General features: G+C 34.7%; 1 protein-coding gene across 1 annotated transcript in view; it reads right to left on the reverse strand.

The window, feature by feature from the left end:
• Window positions 1-20,779, reverse strand: part of LOC110458532 — a 34,217-nt gene that overhangs the window by 6,392 nt on the left and 7,046 nt on the right. The gene's annotated exons all lie outside the window — the stretch shown is intronic.

The following is a 20,779-nucleotide window of genomic DNA, read 5'->3' on the forward strand; positions in this document are numbered from 1 at the left end:
TCATTTAACATAACCCCTTTACACCCTCATCACACCCGGTATCATTTAATATACCCCCAAAATCCTCATCACACCCGGTATCATTTAATATACCCCAACATCCTTATCACACCCGGTATCATTTAATATACCCCCAACATCCTCGTCACACCCGGTATCATTTAATATACCCCCTAACACCCTCATCACACCCGGTATCATTTAATATACCCCCTAACACCCTCATCACATGCATTTTACATTTCTTTTAGAAAAAATTCATCAGTGCTTAATATGTGCTAAAAATATCAGTATCACACGACCTATAAAGCTATATCCACCTATAATTTATAGCCGTGTTGAAGTACATTTTCTGTGATTTTATCTTTCATGATAATAAAGCAAATTTACTTTGTAATATTGACTACGAAAAGCATACACATAGATGTATATTTTTAGTTTTCATGAATGTAAATTTTCCGACAATTACTTTCAGTTGGTGTCTTTTGTAATTAAAACAATAATAAACGATTTCTTTAAACTTTCATTGGTTCCTTTTAAAAATAAAAATAACATGAAAATAGCTCAAAATACCTATTCAGGATAGGTGGATAGGCTATTATATGTCTATAAAGCTATATAATTCTGTTAGCAGAGTGTACAGATCTGTTTGTAACCTCATTTAATATTTTTTGTTCTTAGTTGTTTTTAAACGAATACACAAATGTTGAAGACAATTTAAGTGCTAAGGGAGCGCGCAGTGTACAGTAGCGTACGGTGGCCATCGGTAATATTTTATTCATATAAACTACAAACCTATTCAAGTTTTCATTTTTCAGATTTCCTTCCTTTGTTGGTAGTTTGAGAGCAGAATTAGTAAAAATTCACATGTCAAGATAATTGATATTACTCGGTCACTATTAAAGTGAGAAAGGAAACGGATACATCGTTTTGTTCATTGTGTTATTTACCAGACATTTAAAAGGTTTTAATTAAATGATGGGAAAATGAAAGTGATGTATAAGGTTACAGTGTCCAGTAAAGTACGGTGGCCATGGGTGATATTTTCGTACAATGAATAACCCCTGTAATATAACATGTATCAAAACTCAGCACTAAAATTGGTATATACAGGATGAAGTGGACTATGTGGGTTTCAGAGTTTAAAAAAATGGAATTTGGTTTGAGACTACATTTTTGGCAATTTACTAATCTGTGTCTACACAACAAAAGCTAGCTTTTCATGTAGTCTATTTTTGTACTCAGCAAATGTGTAAATATTGTGAAAAATCCAGTTGAACGACCTATGCTAAAACATGAGTATTTCTGTTATCGAGAAGGTGATATTTAATTTAAGACAGGTTTTAAGAAAAAACATACAACTTGCGTGGGTCAAATTTTGGGTTAAAAATCATGTTTTTTTTGCATTGTTTGGCGTTTTTGATGTGGTAACCATGGTTTTCACAAGTCCCAAATCTGATGAAATCACTTTTTGAAAAAAACCTCATTCTTCTAAAAATAACGTATTCAAAATGTAGTTTATAAATATATATATATCTGCTATCCATGTTTATCCGAGACATGCCCTTTATTTTTAGGATCAAGCCATTTCTACCGTACTCTGCTACCTAAGTTTGATTTCAAAATGAGATAATAAAGGAATAGTTTAGTACCATTTAGCACAGGTACTGGAATATCTCATTCTAATTAATTTCAATTTATTTCCTTTAAGATTATAAGGAAACACTATCACAGTACTACAGATACTTCAACAAAAAACGGTAAATATAAGCCATTACAGGCTTCTCATGGACCACAGACCTCGACTGCAATCTAATTCCGTGTGAAGCTTAATAAAGCAAAAGTAATATAATAAAGTGTGTTGTATTGTCATAAAACAATACCTGTCTATTGTTGGGGAATGTGTTGGAACTAAGAGAACAGCTTTTCATTACCATCAGTCCATTACGTCCTCCCTTACTCTACGTCATATCCTGGTATACTACACATCCCGATCTAGGTATGTTACATCATTTGACAGCGTGTATACGGTCTAATGGATTCTCACTTGTGTATAAAGCTATACGGTATACTTACATTTAACGTCCATTCTTGACCGGAAGTGGTCTACTGATGTCCAATGTTGTCATTTTTGTTGGAGTATCATCGTCAGGTTGTCTGTATTCGTGAATTAGCTCTGTCCTTGTGCTTGTTGGGATGGTAGAATCTGACCTGAAACATAAAACCGGCCTCTCTGCCTGCTACAATCTGTTTCCTTGTTTCCCCGAGGTTTGAGTGGCTAGTTTCCTTTCCAGTCCCCAGTGTAAGCATGTGCTGTTGTCTAGTAGGGCGAGGCGGAAAGGGAACTTGAAGCGTTTACTTCCGTAACCAACTTTCAGTAGGTTACGTGATCCCTCAGCTCTAGAAACGCAGTAGTGCCCACAGTAATATTATAGTTGTGTGAACTCGTTGAAGAGATGAACTTAGGATAATGTTTTCTATCAAAATAATTTCTTGGAAGATGCTAAATTCAGAAAATGATACATGTAGTTAAGGCCAAACATGATCAGGAGGAAATATATATATAAAAAAAGTTGATATAGCGCCCATCTAGCTAACATAAGACACTCTAAAGCGCTTTACAGTAATTAGATATGCTACTCCAGAGGCTCACCCATGTATCCTGATTATCAAACTTTCAAGAGGTCTACATGATAGTCAATTTTGTAGTGTACCAACTGTTTTTGCTTTCACCTCGATGGTTCTTTGAGTCATCGTCTCGATGATATTCCATAGTTATAACTAACAATAAATAAAACAAAATCGTATTTATTATTTTCAGATGGACATCGTACTAGTAGGTATTGTGCTTACGTCCTTGGTACACCCAATTTATCAATGGCTTCAGTGTCGGAAGCTTGACTGAACAGATATACAAACCGTGATAGACCTGCATGTATTCCTGTGATAACAGGAGTTCCCGTTATTGCCACTATAAATTCAGATTGGATAACTACGCGAGCTTTGACTTACTGGAGATGGTAAGCGTTTTGTTGTGTTGTTGTAATGGGAAAAAAATAAGTATATTTTTTCTGGTGGGAGATACCAGATTTTTTGTGTGTCAACCTGACTGCAGTTATAAGTAGTTTTATCAACTTTGTTTTTGGAGATACCAAGAGTATGTGTGTGTGTGTGTGTGTGTGTGTGTGTGTGTGTATGTGTGTGTGTGTCAACGCGACCGCTGTGATGAAAAGTGTTATCTGTGTCAACGTGACCGCTGTGATGAAAAGTGTTATCCTGTGTCAACGTGACCGCTATGATGAATAGTGTTATCAACTTTGTTTTGGAGATACAAGGAAATTTGTTTGTCTGTTTTATTATGTCTTCATTGATGAAAACTTCATCTGATTTGAATGCAGTAATTGATTGACTATAGACACTTTAGAAAACTAGAGATACCAGGAGATTTATATGTTCGAGTGTGTAAAATCTGTCCTACAAGCGATTACAAGACGTTTGTGTGTGTGTATGTGTCAATGTGATTTCAAAGATGAAATAGCAATATAAAAATTGTCTTATTTGAGATATCAGCAGTTTTCTGTTTATGTCAATGTGACTTCAGTTATCGAAAACAGTTATACATTTTGTCTGATATGAAGATACTGGGAGTTTTATTTGAGTAAATGTGAACTCGGTGATAGTATTAATATGGATTAAACCCCTTTGATAGTTGTCAGAGGGTACCAAAAATTATTTTTTTGTGTCACTGTTCCTGCAGTGTTGAACTATCTCAGGCGTTATTACATTGACGGACAGAGCAAAACGTGAGAGACAAACAAACTGACCACCAACTGGTGCGCTCTAAGGCTTCATTATATTGACGGACAGAACAAAGGCAGAGAGAAAAAAGCACTAACCAACTGGCCACTCCCAGGCGTTAATACGTTGACGAACTGGACGCTCTAAGGCTTCATTACATTGACGACGAACAAAGGCAGAGAGAAAAAAGCACTAACCAACTGGCCATTCAAAGGCGTTAATAGGTTGACAAACTGAAGTATTAACAAAGCCATAATTCGAACTCAAAATAAACAACAAAACAATAACAACAGACGAAAGAATTACAATGAGACCAGATAAGAACAAGTGTTCCGGATGGGTAAGCGTCGTCTGCTTCATCGCCGAAACCAGCAATGTAAATCTTAGTCGAATCAGAGTTATGTCACGCCATCACATCGATAACTCGGGTAGTGACAACCAAATCACAGGGCACACTTATGAGCATGATAAAAAAACAGACAATCATACAAAGAAAAAGCAGATTTCCGAATGGGATCATGTTGACGACCAATGATCATGTCCATGGTCTTCATTACCTACATCTTTGGAAACCTTGTGTTGTCCTTTTGTTCGTCAGCTGTCGATATCTATCACAAAAGTAGTTTTTCGGAGCAAGGTCTTGAATACAAAATTATCTGCAACATGTAAAAAATCGTAGGTAGGTAAACAGGGGTGTTAATATCAAGAAAGGAAAAGATCACGATCGGAAAGTCGACATCAATGTATTTGACCATGATACACAAAACCTGGATTATATGTGTCTCCATTGCTATATGACGTTATATGGTCAAAGAACATAATATTTTTAAGTTGTATTCAATGTCAAAAGGAATTAGGCAACAGCCTTAATGCCTATAAAGCCGCCCTCACCTGGCGTTGACAATTATATACATTATATCAATTGTGAAATATTTTAAAAGCTTTCTACATCGAGGATAGAAGTCCTCGACCATCGCTCCAGTACCTGTTACACTATTTATTTTCTGACAATGCTTTGTGATTAGGTTGTGAATACCAGGCAATACAATACAACCAACAATAACTACTCTAGAACTGTCGTATTATTTATCTTTTATGCTTAGCTGTCGTCAATATTCCTGAAACCAACATTTGATTAACAAATTATATTCAGCGTTGACATAAAGTTTCTTTTTCCAGAATTTAGTTTACATAATGTCCTAGTATAGGGCAGTTAATCAAAACTGTCACACTTGTTTTGTAACATTTCCATTCTAAATGTTGAATGCAAACGTTGTTATAAAAATTGTATCAGAAATGTAATATTATTTATTTATAAGGACGCTGATGGCGGAAAGCCCAATAGAATGGTAATACCATAGCTATTCGTTGACATCAGATCAACACAAAGATAAACGACTCGCAAACATGTATTAAACATATGTAATTACAACCCTATCTTTAATATTAGATATAAATTTACCAAAAACAAATGGGTTCTCAGGAAACAGCCTTTTGCGAGTGAACTTTGTCTGGGATATTCGTCTGACTGTATATTTAAAGTTGTATAACATTTTGGGGTCATGTAGTAAAACGACGTCATTAGAAACTGTGGCCATCGTTTGAGTGATGGTACATTATTAACGGTATAGGCTGGAGAAAGTGGGAGACCAGTCAGATAAAACCTCTACAGACTACCAGTTGATGGTAAAAGCTTGTCTACTTTTGATAAAGTTGTATTTTATTTTTACATATATCAGTAAAAATTAAGAAATCATGATATTATAATGTTTTTTAGTCCCTTGGTTTTACGTAAAGTTTAAAAAAAAACAAAAAAAACTTGATATTATTACTATATTTCAGAATTGACCTGCCATATACTATATAAATATCAGAAGTATAGGACAGAAATCCCGGACTGTCCACGCGATCTTCAGTATAACTATTTTAGATAGTGTTTGTACAGCCATAAATAAATGATCACTTCAAACTCCCTACAACGATTTAAACCATTTATAGTATTTGCGGTGAGATATTTCCAAGTTATCTCCCATTTTATACGTTTCTTCTTACAAGTATGAAGGTTAAGATAAATTAAATTGTCAAGGGTTAGGGGAAAAGTATGCATCTGTTGTTTTGCCTACTCTGACTTTCTTTTCTTTTTATATTAATCACTATTCATTTGATGTATGTGGCGTTTTCATAAGCACGCCCCGTAATAATTTCTAAAATGGACATGCATTTCCTGCCTGTAGATTTTTATAAAATAAAGTTGAAATGTTTCTATATATTGATAACATTAATACATACATGTGACCTGTTAAAGACATTCAGTTGCAGATGAATGTATCCTCCTTAAAAATGAAAACTTGCCAAGATAGTGAAAATGTTTGAAAGTAATATTAATGTAGATTTCATTTCAGAGGGACATACAATAGTGCATACGACTATTTGTTATTAAAACAAATTGGAGTGTGCTCCATAGTATATGTTCCTTTGTAAGTGACATAAGGTTTAACCGTTCTTTAAGCGACTACGATTCACAAGACAACCTAAACACCAACGCGATGTCAAGTTAAAGAGGAATGTACTAAGTGAATCAGTATGTAAATTTTACAGTTTACGTCACTATCACTTTTTCAGTAGTATACCAGCCACTTCTGCTGATATAATGCTACTCCAGAGGCTCACCCATGTATCCTGATTATCAAACTTTCAAGAGGTCTACAAGATAGTCAATTTTGTAGTGTACAAACTGTTTTTGCTTTCACCTCGATGGTTCTTTGAGTCATCGTCTCGATGATATTCCATAGTTATAACTAACAATAAATAAAATAAAAACGTATTTATTATTTTCAGATGGACGTCGTACTAGTAGGTATTGTGCTTACGTCCTTGGTACACCCAATTCATCAATGGCTTCAGTGTCGGAAGCTTGACTGAACAGATATACAAACCGTGATAGACCTGCATGTATTCCTGTGATACCAGAAGTTCCCGTCATTGCCACTATAAATTCAGATTTGATAACTACGCGAGCTTTGACTTACTGGAGATGGTAAGCGTTTTGTTGTGTTGTTGTAATGGGAAAAAAAATAAGTATATTTTTTCGGGTTGGAGATTTTTTGTGTGTCAACGTGACTGCCGTTATAAATAATTTTATCAACTTTGTTTTTAGAGATGCCAAGAGTATGTGTGTGTGTGTGTGTGTGAGTATGTGTGTGTGTGTGTGTGTGTGTGTCAAACGTGACTGCCGTGATGAAAAGTGTTATCTGCGTCAACGTGACTGCTGTGATGAAAAGTGTTATCGGTGTCAATGTGACCGCTATGATGAATAGTGTTATCAACTTTGTTTTGGAGATACAAAGAAATTTGTTAGTCTGTTATATTATGTCTTCATTGATGAAAACTTCATCTGATTCGAATGCAGTAATTGATTGACTATAGACACTTTAGAAAACTAGAGATACCAGAAGATTTATATTTTCGAGTGTGTAAAATCTGTTTTCATTAATGGTGTTACTTCATAAACTGTCCTACAAGCGATTACAAGACGTTTGTGTGTGTGTATGTGTCAATGAGATTTCAAAGATGAAATAGCAATATAAACATTATCTTATTTGAGATATCAGCAGTTTTCTGTTTATGTCAATGTGACTTCAGTTATCGAAAACAGTTATACATTTTGTCTGATATGAAGATACTGGGAGTTTTATGTGAGTAAATGTGAACTCAGTGATAGTATTAATATGGATTAAACCCCTTTGATCGTTGTCAGAGTTAATCAAAAATTAATCTTTGTGACACTGTTCCTGCAGTGTTGAACTACCTCAGGCGTTATTACATTGACGGACAGAGCAAAACGTGAGAGACAAACAAACTGACCACCAACTGGTACGCTCGAAGGCTTCATTACATTAACGGACAGAGCAAAGTGAGAGACAAACAAACTGACCACCAACTGGACAGTCTCTGGCTTCAATACAATGGCGAACTGTACGCTCTAAGGCTTCATTACATTGACGGACAGAACAAAGGCAGAGAGAAAAAAGCACTGACCAACTGGCCACTCCCAGGCGTTAATACGTTGACGAAATGGACGCTCTAAGGATTCATTGCATTTACAGGTAGGACACATTCAGTGTTAAAACATTGAAAGTCTGGATACCCAGACTACTCAGGCGTCAATTAACTTTAACTCCATTCTCTCAGTATTCACAGAGTTATCTCCCGTTTTACCTGTTCACGGTTATTCAGTCACCCATATGATATGACAGCTTAACCGTGAATAACAATAATATGACGTCACGGGCACAATCAAACATCAGGAAAACGTCATGTTTAAATAAGATAAGAACAAATTACATTTATTGAAATATTGTTTTCAAAAAATTGTAAAGGAAAGATGGGAGAAAAATAAACAATTCCTACGTTAATTGTAATAAAACGACAACAGAGCACTAAAGTGTTAACAAAGCCATAATTCGAACTCAAAATAAATAACAAAACAATAACAACAGACGAAATAATTACAATGAGACCAGATAAGAACAAGTGTTCCGGATGGGTAAGCGTCGTCTGCTTCATCGCCGAAACCAGCAATGTAAATCTTAGTCGAATCAGAGTTATGTCACGCCATCACATCGATAACTCGGGTAGTGACAACCAAATCACAGGGCACACTTATGAGCATGATAAAAAAAAACCAGACAATCATACAAAGAAAAAGCAGATTTCCAAATGGGATCATGTTGACGACCATTGATCCTGTCCATGGTCTTCATTAACCTACATCTTTGGAAACCTTGTGTTGTCCTTTTGTTCGTCAGCTGTCGATATCTATCACAAAAGTAGTTCTTCGGAACAGGTCATGCATACAAAATTATCTGCGACATGTTAATATCGTAATTAGGGAAACAGGGGTGTTAATATCAAGAAAGGAAAAGATCACGATCGGAAAGTCGACATCAATGTATTTGACCATGATACACAAAACCTGGATTATATGTGTCTCCATTGCTATATGACGTTATATGGTCAAAGAACATAATATTTTTAAGTTGTATTCAAATTCAAAAGGAAAAAGGCAACAGCCTTAATGCCTATAAAGCCGCCCTCACCTGGCTTTGACAATGATATACATTATATTGTGAAATATTTTGAAAGCTTTCTACATCGATGATAGAAGTCCTCGACCATCGCTCCAGCACCTGTTACACTATTTATTTTCTGACAATGCTTTGTGATTAGGTTGTGAATACCAGGCAATATAATGAACCCAACATTAACTACTCTAGAACTAATAATAATAATAGTGCAACGGGCAACACAGGAAAATTGTAAATAGTTACCGTAGAATAGTGTAAAGGGCAACGCAGGAAAATTGAGATAGTTACCGTATAATAGTGTTAAGGGCAACACATGAAAATTGTAGATAGTTACGATATAATAGTGAAAAGGACAACACAGGAAAATTGTAAATAGCTACGTATAATACCGTAGAATAGTGTAAAGGGCAACGCAAGAAAATTGAGATAGTTACCGTATAATAGTGTAAAGGGCAACACAAGAAAATTGTAAATAGTTACCGTATAAAAGTGTTAAGGGCAACACAGGAAAATTGTGGATAGTTACAGAATAATAGTGTTAAGGGCAACACCGGACAATTGAGATAGTTGACGTATAATAGTGTTAAGGGCAACACAGGAAAATTGTAAATAGTTACCATGGAATAGTGTTGAGGGCAACACAGGAGAAGTTGTAGATAGTTACCGTATAATAGTGTAAAGAGCAACACAGGAAAAAACGTAGATAGTTACCGTAGAATAGTAAAAAAGGGCAACACAGGAAAATTGAAGATAGCTACCGTATACTAGTGTAATGGGCAACACAGGAAAAATTGTAGATAGTTACCGTTTAATAGTGTAAAGGGCAACACAGGAAAAATTGTAGATAACTACCGTATAAAAGTGTAAAGGGCACCACAGGAAAAAATGTAGATAGTTACCGTATAATAGTGTAAAGGGCAACACAGGAAAAAATGTAGATAGCTACAGAATATTAGTGTAACAGGCAACAAAGGAAAAATTATAGATAGTTACCGTATAAAAGTATGAAGGGCAACACAGGAAAAAAGTATAGATAGTTACCGTATAATAGTCTAAAGGGCAACACAGGAAAATTGTAGATAGTTACAGAATAATAGTGTAATGGTCAACATAGGAAAAATTGCAGATAACTACCGTATAAAAGTGTAATGGGCAACACAGGAAAAATTGTAGATAACTACCGTATAAAAGTGTAAAGGGCAACACAGGAAAAATCGTAGATAACTAGCGTATAATAGTGTAAAGGGCAACACAGGAAAAAATGTAGATAGTTACCGTATAAAAGTGTGAAGGGCAACACAGGAAAAAGTATAGATAGTTACCGTATAATAGTGTAGAGGGCAACACAGGACAATTGAGATAGTTGACGTATAATAGCGTTAAAGGCACCACAGGAAAATTGTAAATAGTTACAGAATATTAGTGTAACAGGCAACAAAGGAAAAATTATAGATAGTTACCATATAAAAGTGTGAAGGGCAACACAGGAAAAAGTATAGATAGTTACCGTATAATAGTGTAAAGGGCAACGCAGGAAAATTGAGATAGTTACCGTATAATAGTGTTAAGGGCAACACATGAAAATTGTAGATAGTTACGATATAATAGTGTAAAGGACAACACAGGAAAATTGTAAATAGTTACGGTAGAATAGTGTAAAGGGCAACGCAGGAAAATTGAGATAGTTACCGTATAATAGTGTTAAGGGCAACACATGAAAATTGTAGATAGTTACGATATAATAGTGAAAAGGACAACACAGGAAAATTGTAAATAGTTAACGTATAAAAGTGTTAAGGGCAACACAGGAAAATTGTGGATAGTTACAGAATAATAGTGCTAAGGGCAACACCGGACAATTGAGATAGTTGACGTATAATAGCGTTAAAGGCACCACAGGAAAATTGTAAATAGTTACAGAATATTAGTGTAACAGGCAACAAGGGAAAAATTGTAGATAGTTACCGTATAAAAGCGTGAAGGGCAACACAGGAAAAAGTATAGATAGTTACCGTATAATAGTGTCAAGGGCAACACAGGGAAAATTGAAGATAGTTACCGTATAAAAATGTAATGGGCAACACAGGGAAAATTGTAGATAGTTACCGTATAAAAGTGTGAAGGGCAACACAGGAAAAAGTATAGATAGTTACCGTATAATAGTGTAGAGGGCAACACAGGACAATTGAGATAGTTACCGTATAATAGTATTAAGGGCAACACAGGTAAATTGTGAATAGAAATCGTGGAATAGTGTTAAGAGCAACACAGGAGAGGTTGTAGATAGTTACCGTATAATAGTGTAGAGGGCAACACAGGACAATTGAGATAGTTGACGTATAATAGTGTTAAGGGCAACACAGGAAAATTGTGGATAGTTACAGAATAATAGTGTTTAGGGCAACACAGGACAATTGAGATAGTTGACGTATAATAGTGTTAAGGGCAACACATGAAAATTGTAGATAGTTACGATATAATAGTGAAAAGGACAACACAGGAAAATTGTAGATAACACAGGAAAATTGTAAATAGTTAACGTATAAAAGTGTTAAGGGCAACACAGGAAAATTGTGGATAGTTACAGAATAATGGTGTTTAGGGCAACACAGGACAATTGAGATAGTTGACGTATAATAGTGTTAAGGGCAACACAGGAAAATTGTAGATAGTTACCGAATAATAGTAGATAGTTGACGTATAATAGTGTTAAGGGCAACACAGGAAAATTGTGGATAGTTACAGAATAATAGTGCTAAGGGCAACACCGGACAATTGAGATAGTTGACGTATAATAGTGTTAAGGGCAACACATGAAAATTGTAGATAGTTACGATATAATAGTGTAAAGGACAACACAGGAAAATTGTAAATAGTTACAGAATATTAGTGTAACAGGCAACAAAGGAAAAATTTTAGATAGTTACCGTATAAAAGTGTGAAGGGCAACACAGGAAAAAGTATAGATAGTTACCGTATAATAGTGTAAAGGGCAACGCAGGAACATTGAGATAGTAACGATATAAAAGTGAAAAGGACAACACAGGAAAATTGTAAATAGTTAACGTATAAAAGTGTTAAGGGCAACACAGGAAAATTGTGGATAGTTACAGAATAATGGTGTTTAGGGCAACACAGGACAATTGAGATAGTTGACGTATAATAGTGTTAAGGGCAACACATGAAAATTGTAGATAGTTACGATATAATAGTGAAAAGGACAACACAGGAAAATTGTAGATAACACAGGAAAATTGTAAATAGTTACAGAATATTAGTGTAACAGGCAACAAGGGAAAAATTGTAGATAGTTACCGTATATATATAGATAGTTACTGTATAATAGTGGAAAGGGCAACACAGGAAAAAATTTAGATAGCTACAGAATAATAGTGTAACAGGCAACACAGGAAAAATTGTAGATAACTACCGTATAAAAGTGTAATGGGCAACACAGGAAAAATTGTAGATAGTTACCGAATAATAGTGTTAAGGGCAACACAGGAAAATTGTAGATAGTTACAGAATAATAGAGTAATGGTCAACACAGGAAAATTGTAGATAGTTACAGAATAATAGTGTAATGGTAAACACAGGAAAATTGTAGATAGTTACCGAATAATGGTGTTAAGGGCAACACAGGAAAATTGTAGATAGTTACAGAATAATAGAGTAATGGTCAACACAGGAAAATTGTAGATAGTTACCGAATAATAGTGTTAAGGGCAACACAGGAAAAATTGTAGATAGTTACCGTATATATATAGATAGTTACTGTATAATAGTGGGAGGGGCGACACAGGAAAAAATTTAGATAGCTACAGAATAATAGTGTAACAGGCAACACAGGAAAAATTGTAGATAACTACCGTATAAAAGTGTAATGGGCAACACAGGAAAAATTGTAGATAACTACCGTATAAAAGTGTAATGGGCAACACAGGGAAAATTATAGATAGCTACCGTATAATAGTGTAAAGGGCAATACAGGAAAAAATATAGATAGTTACCGTATAATAGTGTCAAGGGCAACACAGGGAAAATTGAAGATAGTTACCGTATAATAGTGTTAAGGGCAACACAGGAAAATTGTAAATAGTTACCGTATAAAAGTGTAAAGGGCAACACAGGAAAAGATGTAGATAGTTACCGTATAATAGTGTAAAGGGCAACACAGGAAAAAATATAGATAGTTACTGTATAATAGTGGAAAGGGCAACACAGGAAAAAATGTAGATAGCTACAGAATATTAGTGTAACAGGCAACAAAGGAAAAATTATAGATAGTTACCGTATAAAAGTGTGAAGGGCAACACAGGAAAAAAGTATAGATAGTTACCGTATAATAGTGTAAAGGGCAACACAGGAAAAAATATAGATAGTTACCGTATAATAGAGTAAAGGGCAACACAGGAAAATTATAGATAGTTACAGAATAATAGTGTAATGGTAAACACAGGAAAATTGTAGATAGTTACCGTAGGACAATTGAGATAGTTGACGTGTAATAGTGTTAAGGGCAACACAGGAAAATTGTAGAAAGTTACCGTATAATAGTGTAAAGGGCAATACAGGAAAAAAAATAGATAGTTACCGTATAATAGTGTGAAGGGCAACACAGGAAAAAATATAGATAGTTACCGTATAAAAGCGTATAATAGTGTTAAGGGCAACATAGGAAAATTGTAGATAGTTACAAAATAATAGTGTAATGGTCAACACAGGAAAATTGTAGATAGTTACAGAATAAAAGAGTAAAGGCAACACAGGAAAAATTGTAGATTGTTACCGTATTATAGTGAAAAGGGCAACACAGGAAAAAATATAGATAGTTACCGTATAAAAGTGTAAGGAAAATTGTAGATAGTTACGGTAGAATAGTGTAAAGGGCAACGCAGGAAAATTGAGATAGTTACCGTATAATAGTGTGAAGGGCAACACAGGAGAAGTTGTAGATAGTTACCGTATAATAGTGAAAAAGGCAACACAGAAAAAGTTGTAGATAGTTACCGTAGAATAGTAAAAAAGGTCAACACAGGAAAATTGAAGATAGTTACCGTATAATAGTGTTAAGGCAACACATGAAAATTGTAGATAGTTACGATATAATAGTGAAAAGGACAACACAGGAAAATTGTAAATAGTTACAGAATATTAGTGTAACAGGCAACAAAGGAAAAGTTATAGATAGTTACCGTATAAAAGCGTGAAGGGCAACACAGGAAAAAAGGATAGATAGTTACCGAATAATAGTGTTAAGGGCAACACAGGAAAATTGTAGATAGTTACCGTATATTAGTGTAAAGGGCAACACACGAAAATTGTAGATAGTTACAGAATAATAGTGTAATGGTCAACATAGGAAAAATTGCAGATAACTACCGTATAAAAGTGTAAAGGGCAAAGCAGGAAAATTGTAGATAGTTACCGTAGGACAATTGAGATAGTTGACGTATAATAGTGTTAAAGGCACCACAGGAAAATTGTAAATAGTTACAGAATATTAGTGTAACAGGCAACAAAGGAAAAGTTATAGATAGTTACCGTATAAAAGTGAGAAGGGCAACACAGGAAAAAAGTATAGATAGTTACCGTATAATAGAGTAAAGGGCAACACAGGAAAAAATGTAGATAGCTACAGAATATTAGTGTAACAGGCAACAAAGGAAAAATTATAGATAGTTACCATATAAAAGTGTGAAGGGCAACACAGGAAAATTATAGATAGTTACAGAATAATAGTGTAATGGTAAACACAGGAAAATTGTAGATAGTTACCGTATAATAGTGTAAAGGGCAACACAGGAAAATTATAGATAGTTACAGAATAATAGTGTAATGGTCAACACAGGAAAATTGTAGATAGTTACCGTATAAAAGTGTAAAGGCAACACAGGAAAAATTGTAGATAACTACCGGATAAAAGCGTAAAGGGCAACACAGGAAAAAATGTAGATAGTAACCGTATAATAGTGTAAAGGGCAACACAGAAAAAATTGTAGATAGCTACCGGATAAAAGCGTAAAGGGCAATACAGGAAAAAATATAGATAGTTACCGTATAAAAGTGTAAAGGGCAACACAGAAAAAATTGTAGATAGCTACCGTATAATAGTGTAAAGGGCAACACAGGAAAAATTGTAGATTGTTACCGTATTATAGTGAAAAGGGCAACACAGGAAAAAATAAAGATAGTTACCGTATAATAGTGTAAAGGGCAACACAGCAAAAGTATAGATAGTTACCGTATAATAGTGTAATGGGCAGCACAGGAAAATTGTAGATAGTTACGGTAGAATAGTGTAAAGGGCAACGCAGGAAAATTGAGATAGTTACCGTATAATAGTGTTCAGGGCAACACATGAAAATTGTAGATAGTTACGATATAAAAGTAAAAAGGACAACACAGGAAAATTGTAGATAGTTACCGTATAAAAGTGTTAAGGGCAAAACAGGAAAATTGTGGATAGTTACAGAATAATAGTGTTTAGGGAAACACAGGACAATTGAGATAGTTACCGTATAATCGTGTTAAGGGCAAAGCAGGAAAATTGTAGATAGTACCTGTAGAATAATGTAAAGGGCAACGCAGTAAAATTGAGATAGTTACCGTATAAAAGTGTTAAGAGCAACACAGGAAAAAATGTACATAGTTGCCGTCAAATAGTGTAAAGGGCTACACAGGAAAAATTGTAGATGGTTACCGTATAAAAGTGTAAAGGGCAACGCAGAAAAAAATGTAGATAGTTACGATATAAAGGTAAAAAGGACAACACAGGAAAAATTGCAGATAGTTACCGTAGAATATTGAAAAGAGCAACACAAGAAAATTGTAGATAGTTGCCGTATACTAGTGTAAAGTGCAACACAGGAAAAAATGTACATAGTTGCCGTCAAATAGTGTAAAGGGCTACACAGGAAAAAATGTAGGGAGTTACCGTATAATAGTGGTGCCCTTAACACTATTATTCTGTAACTATCTATATTTTTTCCTGTATTGCCCTTAACACGATTATACGGTAACTATCTCAATTGTCCTGTGTTTCCCTAAACACTATTATTCTGTAACTATCTACAATTTTCCCTGTGTTTCCCTTTACACTTTTATACGGTAGTTATCTACAATTTTTCCTGCGTTGCCCTTTACATTATTCTACAGGTACTATCTACAATTTTCCCTGTGTTTCCCTTTACACTTTTATACGGTAAGTATCTACATTTTTTCCTGGGTTGCCCTTTACACTTTTATACGGTAACTATGTTGCCCTTTACACTAGTAAACGGTAACTATCTACATTTTTGCCTGTGTTGCCCTTTACACTAGTCTACGGTAACTCTCTACAATTTTCTTGTGTTGCTCTTTTCAATATTCTACGGTAACTATCTGCAATTTTTCCTGTGTTGTCCTTATTACTTTTATATCGTAACTATCTACAATTTTTCCTGTGTAGCCCTTTACACTATTTGACGGCAACTATGTACATTTTTTCCTGTGTTGCACTTTACACTAGTATACGGCAACTATCTACAATTTTCCTGAGTTGTCCTTTTTACTTTTATATCGTAACTATCTACAATTTTCCTATGTTGCCCTTTACACTTTTATACGGTAACTATTTACAATTTTTCCTGTGTAGCCCTTTACACTATTTGACGGCAACTATGTACATTTTTTCCTGTGTAGCCCTTTACACTATTTGACGGCAACTATGTACATTTTTTCCTGTGTAGCCCTTTACACTATTTGACGGCAACTATGTACATTTTTTCCTGTGTTGCACTTTACACTAGTATACGGTAACTATCTATATTTGTTTCTGTGTTGCCCTTTACACTAGTCTACGGTAACTCTCTACAATTTTCTTGTGTACCCCTTTTCACTATTCTACGGTAACTGTCTACATTTTTTTCTGTGTTGCCCTTTGCACTATTATACGGTTACTATCTACAATTTTCCTCCGTTGCCCCTAACACTATTATTCTGTAACTATCCACAATTTTCCTGTGTTGCTCATTAAACTATCATACGTTAACTATCAACAATTTTCCCGTGTTGCCCTTTACACTAGAATACGGTAACTATCTACATTTTTCCTGTGTTGCCTTTTCCTGTGTTGCCCTAAACACTATTATTCTGTAACTATCTACAATTTTCTTGTGTAGCCCTTTTCACTATTCTACGGTAACTGTCTACATTTTTTTCTGTGTGGCCCTTTTCACTATTATACGGTAACGATCTATATTTTTTCCTGTGGTGACCATTACACTATTATTTTGGAACTATCTACAATTTTCCCTGTGTTTCCCTTTACACTATTCTACAGTTACTATCTACAATTTTCCCTGTGTTTCCCTTTACACTATTATACGTTAACTATCAACAATTTTCCCGTGTTGCCCTTTTCACTATAATACGGTAACAATCAACAATTTTTCCTGTGTTTACCTTTACACTATTATACGGGAACTATCTACAATATTTTCCTGTGTTGCTCTTAACACTTTTATACGGTAACCATCTACAATTTTTCCTGCGTTGCCCTTTACACTTTGATACGGTAACTATCTACAATATTTTCCTGTGGTGCTCATTAAACTATCATACATTAACTATCAACAATTTTCCCGTGTTGCCCTTTACACTTTGATACGGTAACTATCTACATTTTTTTCTGCGTTGCCCTTTACATTATTCTACAGGTACTATCTACAATTTTCCTGTATTGCCCTTAACACTATTATTCTGTAACTATCCACAATTTTCCTGTTTTTCCCTTAACACTTTTATACGGTAAGTATCTACAATTTTTCCTGTGTAGCCCTTTACACTATTTGACGGCAACTATGTACATTTTTTCCTGTGTTGCCTTTTACACTAGTATACGGTAACTATCTACAATATTTTCCTGTGTTGCTCTTAACACTTTTATACGGTAAGTATCTACATTTTTTCCTGGGTTGCCTTTTCAATTTTAATCGGTTACTATCTATATTTTTTCCTCTAAAGGGCAATACAGGAAAATTGTAGATAGTAACCGTATAATAGTGCAAAGGGCAACACAGGAAAAGGCAACACAGGAAAATTGTAAAAAGGCAACACAGGAAAAATTGCAGATAGTTACCGTAAAATAGTGGAAAGGGCAACACAGGAAAAGGCAACACAGGAAAATTGAGATAGTTACCGTATAAAAGTGTTAAGGGCAACACAGAAAAAATTGTAGATAGTTACCGTAAAATAGTGGAAAGGGCAACACAGGAAAATTATAGATAATAACCGTATAATAGTGTAATGGGCAGCACAGGAAAATTGTAGATAGTTAACGTATAATAGTTTAATGAGCAACACAGGAAAATATTGTAGATAGTTCCCGTATAATAGTGTAAACGGCAACACAGGAAAAAGTATAGATAGTTACCGTATATAGGGAAAATGGCAACACAGGAAAAATTGCAGATAGTTACCGTAAAATAGTGTAAAGGCCAACACAGAAAAAAATGAAGATAGTTACCGTATAAAAGTGTAAAGGGCAACACAGGAAAAATTGCAGATAGTTACCGTAAAATAGTGTAAAGGGCAACACAGAAAAAAATGTAGATAGTTACCGTAGAATAGTGAAAAGGGCAACACAAGAAAATTGTAGATAGTTACCGTATACTAGTGTAAAGGGCAACACAGGAAAAAATGTAGATAGTTACCGTATAATAGTGTTAAGGGTAATGGAGGGAAAAGTAACATTTGTTACTCAGGAAAAGAGAAAACAGCAGGACAGGACATTAGTAGTAGGCAGTGCTGAAAAAGTAGAAGTCAAACTAGAAGATCAAGAAACACAGCAATTGAGTTGACGACAACAAAATAATACAAATTTAAGACTAAGGTTAAAAGGAGGGAAAGTTAGATGTGCAACGCGGAGGAAGTGTAGAGGGGACAAAACTAATAAAAGAGTAGGGAGGAATGTGCCCCAACATTACCACATAGACATACGTGAACATATAAAACTACACAAACAAAGTCTCTGTCCCGACTGGGAACAACATATACTTTATTTTTTATAAAAATATATCATTCTCGACAATTTTGTCGTCAGGTACTGGCCGTCGTTCGGTGATTTTTCCCCGTGCTTTCCTCCACCGCCAAAACCTGGCGCGTCCTTAAATTACCATAGCTTGGTTTCAGCAGATTATATTGCATATTACTACAAAAGGATTAGGCGCAAGTTATCCCAACTTATTTATGCCCTTTCCCGATTTAATAACAAAACAATGCATGATAATGCAATAGTCTAGCTGTAAATATAAGTGACACATTTTTTAAATTAGAAGAAGTACTTGGAAGTAGGAGGTAGACTATTTAAGTATAGTCATATTCATATGTACATGTATCTCTAATGATTACCAATATAATTGCGCCTCTGGCCTGGCTCTTCACTTAACACTATTCACATACTTTCAGAAAACAAATGTCTGGTCTCATTCCTGTGTCCATCACAATAGTGACCACTCATGTCCGCCTGTAGATCATTCCTCGAATCCTAATAAACTTAAAGTCAGGCCAGAGTTGCATTACTAAGTTATCATTATTAAATGACCATAGCTGTTAATAGGGGGTAACACACAAATAAACTAAACCAAACCAAACCAACCAAACCAAACCAAACCAAAGGATACCAATAATGAATACTGTCGCACCTGGGTTAACTAGAACACAATGAATGACACGTCACACAGGTAGACGACATTGTAGGTATGACAGTAACAATAAAGCCTTCACACGCTTCCTCAATATAATATATACGTTTATAAATATCATAGTGTCAACAAAACACGGTCTAGATTAATTGGTACTAAATGTCCTTACAAAACCATAGTAGAAGGAACCTAAGGGACACCGAACTAAATATAGGTATATCGACCCTACAAACAACCGGAAATGAAACTATATATTCCGGAAATGTAAACATTTGTGTCAATTAACTCGTGTCTTCTTAACAATGAACACATAATTATTATATGTTTTTGTTGTCAAACGCTGATGTTATTTTTAACATTTTCATTTAACTGATATCTTATTTATAAACTCTATCTTATATTGCGATATGGGGAAAAAACACATTTCTGGTACTCAAACGACCACTTATCAATACGCATTGAATCCAAGCGCAAGATGAACTATATCCAACAAAAACATCTCTGAGGTTTAACATGAGATTTTATCGAGTTCTAAACTTTAAAAAATCTTGTCCCCAGAATTTAGAGTTCTCTGTCTACACCATAGATTATTTTTCTCCCAGAATCCTTCCGTAATTTGTTTTGTTGAAATGTAGGTTAACGCAATACACGGCGCCATCATCAATATTACATGAATTGCGTGACCAAGTTGACGACATGTCCCTAATGGGATATAGCTACTTTATAAATCCCCTCGTGAACTGGTGATGAGAGGTGTGAGTTGTCATTCCCTGCGAAGGTACCAATAGATTTTTCCTTTCATGAGCAAAATAATTCACTTGTGATTTTTATACAAATACAACATATCTCTTAGAGAGAAAAATGATATTGCCTACTATTTTAACTGTTTTAGAGACAAATGTTTGTATAGAATTTGGGCTAAATTCATAGAAACATGTCGACATTGTTTTAAGACTTGTTTGAGAGGAATTTGCTTGCATAATATTTGGGTTTTTTCAGAACGAAATATGACTATCATTTTAAAACTGTTTAAGGCAAATATATTTGTGCGGTATTTTGAACTTTTCAAGAAAAACATGTATCTGGTCGTAGGGAAATATGTCTGAATATCATTTATCATTTTTCAGAAATAAACATGTTTTCTACATGTATACGTAGTGAAAATGTCTCTATCGCATTTAAATTGTTCTTTGTCAAACTAAAATCTAG

The sequence above is a fragment of the Mizuhopecten yessoensis genome, unplaced genomic scaffold, assembly GCF_002113885.1.
Source record: "Mizuhopecten yessoensis strain PY_sf001 unplaced genomic scaffold, ASM211388v2 scaffold9651, whole genome shotgun sequence".
Classification (NCBI taxonomy): domain Eukaryota; kingdom Metazoa; phylum Mollusca; class Bivalvia; order Pectinida; family Pectinidae; genus Mizuhopecten; species Mizuhopecten yessoensis.